Below are 8001 nucleotides of genomic sequence, written 5' to 3'. Positions count from 1 at the left end.
AATTCCAACAATATCTACCTAAATATAGCATCAGATTCTAACAGTTGAGGACTCAGTCCCACAAACCTGGCCCCACCAGTGGGAAGTCCTGGCCTCTAGAACCTCTGACTGACCAGCTTTATGTTAGGGTTCTCATAAACTCTTCTTTGGGTTTGATTCATTTGGTAGATTAGATCACAGAACTCAGGGAAACGCTTATATTTACCAGTTTGTTATAAAAGATATTACAAGGGATGGAGATAAAGAGATGTGTAGGGGGAGATATAGGGTAAGGCGCACAAAGCTTCCGTGGCTCTCTATGCCTGCCAGCTTCCAGGAACTCCCATGTGTTCAGTTATGCAGGAGCTCTGCGAGCCCAGTCCTTTGGGCCTTATATGGAGACTTCATTACATAGGCATGATTGATTAAACCACTGGCCATTGGTGATCAATTTAATTTCAGTCCCCTCCCGTTAGAGGACTTTCAAACCTCTAATCCTGCCTTGGCCTTTCTAGTGACTATCCCCATGCTGAAGCTTCCTAGGGGCTGCCAGCCCTAAGTTAACATAAGCATACAAAAAGACATCACTTTGGAGATTCTGAGGATTTTAGGAGTTGTATGCAAGGAAATTGAGATGAAGACCAAATGTACATTTTATACTATCACATCTCCCCTTCGCTGTATCCTAAGATTTCCTGGAGCCATTTTAATATGAGGGAAAATGTGGCAAACAGGAGTTCAAAGTAACTTGGTCTTAAGGAATTAGAAGTAAATTATTACCTTAGTCTTTATCTCATTTGTAACTTTGATATTTTTAAAAACTAAGAGTAACCAATGCTTTCTCTTGATTCCAAGTTAGGTTTTATTTTTATAGGAAGTTACCTTTTCATAGGAAGTTACTGCTCCTGTTTTGGATTTTCCTTTGGTTGGATGGGAGATTGGCCTGAGTCTGGGTTTCAGTTTGTGCTCTCTGCTAGGTTTCCATCCTATATTTTTAAGACTGATGGGCAATTATTAGAACAACATTCTGTACTTAGGCTCTACTTGGATGTTGTTGCTCCAATTATACATTTGCTATCACTTAGAGAGCTGTGTTACCACACATGGTACATAATTACCTTTTCACTTTGGGATAAACTTTCCAAAATATGGGGCCTGTGGAAGCAGCCTTTTCTAGGTAAAAGATACTGATTATCATCAATAGTGAAAAGGCATGAGCTGGAAACAACTGCATCATTGGATAACTGAGATATTGTAGGCCTTGAAAAACTTTTAATTTAATTTAAAATTTTATTTTGCTTTATAGTTGATTACCAGAAGTATCTAAGAGAGGGTGGCCACGAGGCTTTTTATCAACCACAAAGTGTCAAAGTCTCTTCTCTCTCCCATAGGGACATCAGCGCCTCCAATCAAATTTAATGAGTACAAGTACACTAGAAGGGCAATTACATTTTGTGGCATATTGTTAAATGGAAAAAACAAAAAACAAAAACAAAAGAAAAAAAAAAAACAGGTACACAACAGGGGGTCGAAAATATTTTTGTAACCAAGGAAAGTACTACTTTTCTCAGGCTCCGTCCCCCCACCATAATGAAGTATTCATTCTTTACTTTAGACTTTTCTTCCCACACTGAAGGGATTCCCCAAATCATCATTTTCTTTAATGGCATTAGAGACCAGCGTCTAACCCACATTCTTTTAAAGTCAGGTTTGAAATAGCTTGAATCAAATATTGATACATGGTGCTTAACATAAAGATGTTGAATCAGAGTTTCAGAACTGATATCTAGATTTGATGTTTGCGAACGAGACATATATTTGATTCTATTTTCTATCACATACATATATGCCAGGGTATATTTCAAGCATTGGTGTCCGCCTTATGATTACTGCACTTAAAGGTAACGTAAGGAAAAAACAAACTGCTAGCAGAAATATATCCCAGAAAATCTTTATGCTATATATTTTTGTGAATTTCAAAGACTACTACTGTTGTTTCAAAGTGTATCATTAAGGATTCCTGGGCCTGAATTTGTGTAAGATGATCTGATTAGATTAGCATAAACCACATCACATATTCAATGAATCAATGCCTGTATTGAAGTATGGTGATTATGTTACCTCAAATCTAGTAATGCTCCATACATTATTTTACATTCAGCTCTTATAACAAAAGGAAATGATATGTTCTAAAAAAATTCTGCAGAACTTATTACAGTTGAAAACATTTTAAATGACTTCTTGGCTGTTCTTTCTGATTATGAAAGTGATATACACTGATTATGAACATTTACCTTAAAACATTTTAAAAATGAAGTTTCTCTGTGATTTTGACCCTAAATAAACAGTCAAACAGTATTTCAAACTCGGGTTACCAAAGGTTTGTTGGAAGGAGCTTAGGCAGGGAATTATGTAAATTAAAGCTTTCTTGGTGAGATTATCTTTAAAACTGTCTCCTGGGGGGAAAGCTTCTTAAATAAATAAAATAAAAATCTGTTATTCATTTATCACATTACAATATATTCTGTTATGTGAGGGATTTCTACCTATGACAATGCTCCTCATTCTGAATATATGTATCACTATCGAAAATTTACTTAGCACAGCATTCTCTTTAAGCATTAAAATTCTCTGTAAGACAGCAACTAGAATGCACGTCTGTTGCAGTATCATCATTTTTTTTTTCTTTTGGCCAGGGCCAGATTTTGAACCCACCAGCTCCGGTAAATGGGGCCAGCACCCTACTCCTTGAGCCACAGGTGCCACCCAAGTTGCAGTATGATTTTTAACATAATGTAGGGATTCTCCAAAGAAAATTTCAATGATACATGACAATAGAGTTCAGCAAAATGTCTAGATGTTGGAAATCACAGGGATAGATTAGTAGTTGGTTTGCAGGTGGCTTCACCTTTCTCTGGTTCCATTTCTTCATTTTCCAAATAATAATATTGTCACAACCAGTCTACGAGAGTGTTATAGGCAGCAAAGAAGTAATGCATAGGGGACTGTTTGGAAATTATTTTAAGAAAAAAAACCCTGAACCACAACTATAGCCCTTTTTAAATTTTCATTACAATGTTGCTGATGTTATTTTAGTTACCTGGAGCAAAGCATTCTAATTGCTAATTTCATTATGCAAATCTAAAAACTTATAGCAAATATCTTTAGAGTACAATTACCTAGGAGCCAAAAACTGGTGCTTTTTCTCAACTTGTAACCACTATAAGATATAGATTAAACACAAGATTGCAGGGAACTAGCAGAGTTTGGATAGAATTTATGCTCTGCTATTTAATAAATATGACCTTGGACAAGTCATATTACCACTAGGTGTTTTAATTGATTCATCTTAAAAAATGGGATAATAGCATCATTCCAAACTATTTCAAAGTGCTAGAATGTATAAATGAAGTAATGTATGGGAAAGCTCCTTGTAATCTCTGAAGTCCAATCCCAATACAAGGTATTATATAAATTAGATGCCATAACCTTACTAGGATGTGAATCAGCACTAGAAATCAGAGAAGGGTTTGAGGCATTCTGAATAAAGGCAGGAAATAAATTCTCTCTGTTCAAGCATTTCATTTTCCCCACAAAAACCATCAAAATCAAAGAAACAGAGATGAGAACAGTGGTTGCCAGATGCTGGGCATAATGGGGAGCGGGTATAAAGCCTCAATTAGATAGGAGGAGGAATAAGAGGTATTTTTTTACATTGAATAATATGGCACAGCATGGAGAAAATAGTAAATAATAATATATCTTACATTTCAAAATCACAAAGAGTAAATTTCAAATAACAAAAATTTCCCAATTTTTTGTTATCACAGAAAAAGGTATTTTAAGTAGTAGATATACTAATTAACTTGATACAATTATTCCACATTGTGTTCCTGAATTGTAACACCAATTTTTACCCCATAAGTATAAAAAAGCTATAATTTTTCCATTTAAAAATAAAAGTAAATAAACCCAATTAACTCAAGTGTGAAAATCTCAAATGGAAGAATCTGCCGTTTTTGCAGTTTAGTGGAAAAAGAGACTAGTCTGTTTGTTTGCAGTTTTGGCTGGGGTTGGGTTTGAACCCCCCACCTCTGGCATATGGGGCTGGTGCCATACTCCCTTGAGCCACAGGTGCCACCCAAGAGACTAGTCTGAAAGGACTACTTAGTCACTGCTAGCTATTCTACTATTCAGCCATTAAAAAAAAAAAGGACACTTTATAGCCTTTGTATTAACCTGGATGGAAGTGGAATATACTATTCTTAGTAAAGCATCATAAGAATGGAGAAGCATGAATCCTATGTACTCAATTTTGATATGAAGACAATTAATGACAGTTAATGACATGGTGGGGGTGGGGGAAGGGGAGATCTGAGAGAGAAAGGAGGAGGGAGAGGTGAGAGAAAGGTAGAGCAGAGAGAGAGAAGGAGGGAGTGGGTGGGGTCTTGGTGTGTGCCACACCCTTTGGGGGTAAGACAGGATTGTAAGAGGAACTTTACCTAACAAATGCAATCAGTGTAACCTGGTTTCTTGTACCCTCAATGAATCCCCAACAATAAAAAAAAAAAAATACAATCACTGGAGAGATAGGTGCATAAAGGAACCATCAGGATTTTTTGTTTTCAGATTTAGAATGGGAAATTGATTCAGGGTTCTTTTCTGGCTCAATGTTATGGCTCCTATGTTTCTGTTTATGTATCATATATATAAATAGCAACTGCTAAGTGATGTTTCTACTGGATGTATGTTAAAATTTATGGTGTGAAACAGAACCCTTCATTTGCTTTCTAAACATATTCCTTGTATGAGATCTTCCATCTTTGCCAACAGCTCTATGTCCATCCATTTGTTCAGGCAAAATTTTCTGTCTTTACTTCTTTCCTTCAGCACTCACTTCCTGCTTCTACTTCTAAGATGAATCCTGAATGTGACTACTTCTCACAGTTTCTACCAGCTACCCAGAACTTAGCTCAAATGACAACATTTATTTACCTTGGAAGACTGTTCCTTTCTGCTATGGATCTCCTTCATTTCATTCTTCACAAAGCAGGCAAAATTATATGCATTTCAAAGCTGCTTTGAGTGAACATTGAACAAACAAAAGAAAAAGAAATGCATGTATATTATAAAGAATCATGCTATGGTTATGTTTTACTGAATATTTGTGTTCCCCCAATATTCATACATTGAAATCCTAACCCACAATCTGATGGTCTTGGGAGGTGGGGGCCTTTGGAAGATAATTATGTTTTGAGGGTGGAGCTCTCGTGAATGGGATTAGTGCCCTTATAAAGGAAACTGCAGAAAGCTCTCTTAATTTTTCATGAAGGATACAAGGAAAATCCCACTTTTTGCAAATGGAAGAGAGCCATCATTAGAACTGGCTATGATGCGTCCCTGATTTTGAACTTCCTAGCTCTAGAACTATGAGATAGAAGTGTTTGTTTTTTAAGACTCCCAGACAAACAGCATAAAATTTAAGATATTTTGTTATAGAAGCCCATGCTAAGACAGATTATCACATATATAACATATACCTACTACCAGGTTAAAAAAAAAAAAACATTGCCATTGAAGTTTCTTCTCTGATCTCATATTTTTGCTCCTGATTCTGAGAAAACTCATTAATCTGATTTTTGTGTTTATCACTCCCTTTCATTTATTGATAAACATATTTGTTACCCTAAACAATACATTGCTTAGTTTGCCTGGTTTTTTTTCTACTTTCTTCACACTGAACCATATACTATATATTGTTCTACACTTTCCATTTTTCATTTACCTAAAATTTATCCATGTCATATATAACTATAAATCATTCATTTTTACTGTAGTAAAATATTTATATACAGCTGACTATACCACAATGTATTTGCACATTCTAGTTGATAGATACTTGGGTTCATAATGTTTTTTTTTTTATTTTAAATAGCCGTGCTTTGTGCATTTTGTGAAAGATGGTTTTTATAGAATGAGGTTTTTAACTATAACATTGACCATTTTTGAAATGTTATGAAATCTACTGAATTTCTTCTCAAACTATGTATTTAAATGTGCAAAATTAAATCATAGGATTACAGAAGAAACCAATTATATTGAAAGATAGTTTTGAAGGTGTAAATAAATGTTGTATGGTATTAAATATCTTTCTTTATTAATAAACTACATAACAAGACTAGGGTAGGTCTGATAATCTTTCTGGTTTTGAAGTGGTAATGAATGGAAAGGATTTTTACACTTATAGTTCTTCAATAATTGTAATGTGATAAGAAAATATTTTTGTTTCTTTAGTGACAAAGTCATAGTACTATTAATACTACTGTGGCTTGTTGTCTATATTTATAAATAAAGGAATTAAAAAATTAGGCATTAGTCTCAGTTAGAGACTAATGGAAATAATGAAGTGATTTTTTTTCCATCAAAGTTCATATGACTTTTAAGTTCTACCCATACATCTCAGGATAGGAAATTTCTATTCTAGGGCAGGAACAGTTTTATTGTAGGTTAAGGGCATCTTATACAGGTTTTCAATGCAGGTTTCAAATTTTGTGATGATTTACAAATCTCTCTTAGTCCACTCAAGCTGCTATAAGAAAATTCCTCAGACTAGATAATTTATAAACAGCATAAACTTATTACTCACAGTTCTGGAGGCATGAAATTCCAGGATCCAGGTGCCAGCAGACTCAGTATTTAAGAAGGTCTCCCTCATTGCTTCAAACATGGTGCCTTCTATCCTTGTCCTCACAAGTTCCCTCAGGCCTTTTCTCTAAAGGCAAAGCTTTACTACTTGTGAAACTCAGTCTCCACCATTAGTCACCTTCTAAAGATCTCATCTTTTAGTATAATATTGCATTGAAAATTAGATTTTAAACATAATGAATTTTGGAAGGACAAAAAACATTCAGACCATAGCAAAACCCATCAGCAGTGTTATTGTTCCAATTGAACTGTATCTTAGTGGACTTTTAGTATTAACAGATTTCTTAATGCTGCCAATCTAGACTGTATAAAATATTATTTCATTATATTTATATTTAGCAATCCTGTTATTAATGCTGAGATTGAACATATTTTCATATGTTTATAACCATCTAGGTTTCTTCCATCATAAGATGCTTGTTAAAAATCTTTTGTCTATTTTTTCTCCTGTTTCCCTTTTGCAAGATTCAAGGGAGTTCTCTCTTTGTATATATAAATATCTATATATATTTTGTTTGGTTGTTTGGACATCAGTGCAAATATGTTGGTAATATATAGTAAACACCTAGCTCCATTTTGTGCCTTGTCTTTTTCTTCCCTTATGTTGTGTTTTGAATAGATGTCCGTTATTTTGATGTAGTTGAATTTATTAGTTTTGCACTTTGCTATTTGTAAATTTGGTCATGCCTAAGAAATCCTTACTTGCCACATAGTAATAAATATATTCTTCTATGTTGTTTAAAAATGTTGTATATTTTGGAATAGTAAATATTTTATAGGTTAGAATTATAAATATTTTATGGCTTAGAACTAATTTTAGCATAGCATGTGAAAGAGAGGTCTGATTCATTTTTTCCCACATGGTTAACCAATGGTTTCAACTACTTTATTGTGAAATAAATTTCTCTTTCCTACTGATGGGACTGTCACAAAATATTTCTTGGTTCTATTATTTTAGTTATCTATTAATGCAGTAAGAATGAAAGGCCTTATTTTGCCTTTATGATCATTATTGTTTTATACTGCTATATACATGATATACAGATATATATACCCAATATATATAGTATGGGTATGCTATAGTATAATATGTAGTATATCCTATATACTATATAGTATATAGTATATATATGCAGTGTATGTACCAAAAACAGTAGCTATACACAGTATATATACAATATATATACTATAGCATATACATATAATATGGTATACATATATTATACATACTTTAGTATATGTACTCAAGTATAGTATATGTACTCCAGTATACTATAGAATATATATACTCTAGTATATATACTCCATAATAGAGTA

Source organism: Otolemur garnettii, unplaced genomic scaffold (assembly GCF_000181295.1).
Source record: "Otolemur garnettii isolate 467f Iridium unplaced genomic scaffold, OtoGar3 scaffold00230, whole genome shotgun sequence".
NCBI lineage: Eukaryota > Metazoa > Chordata > Mammalia > Primates > Galagidae > Otolemur > Otolemur garnettii.
Note: the sequence above shows the minus strand (reverse complement) of the source record.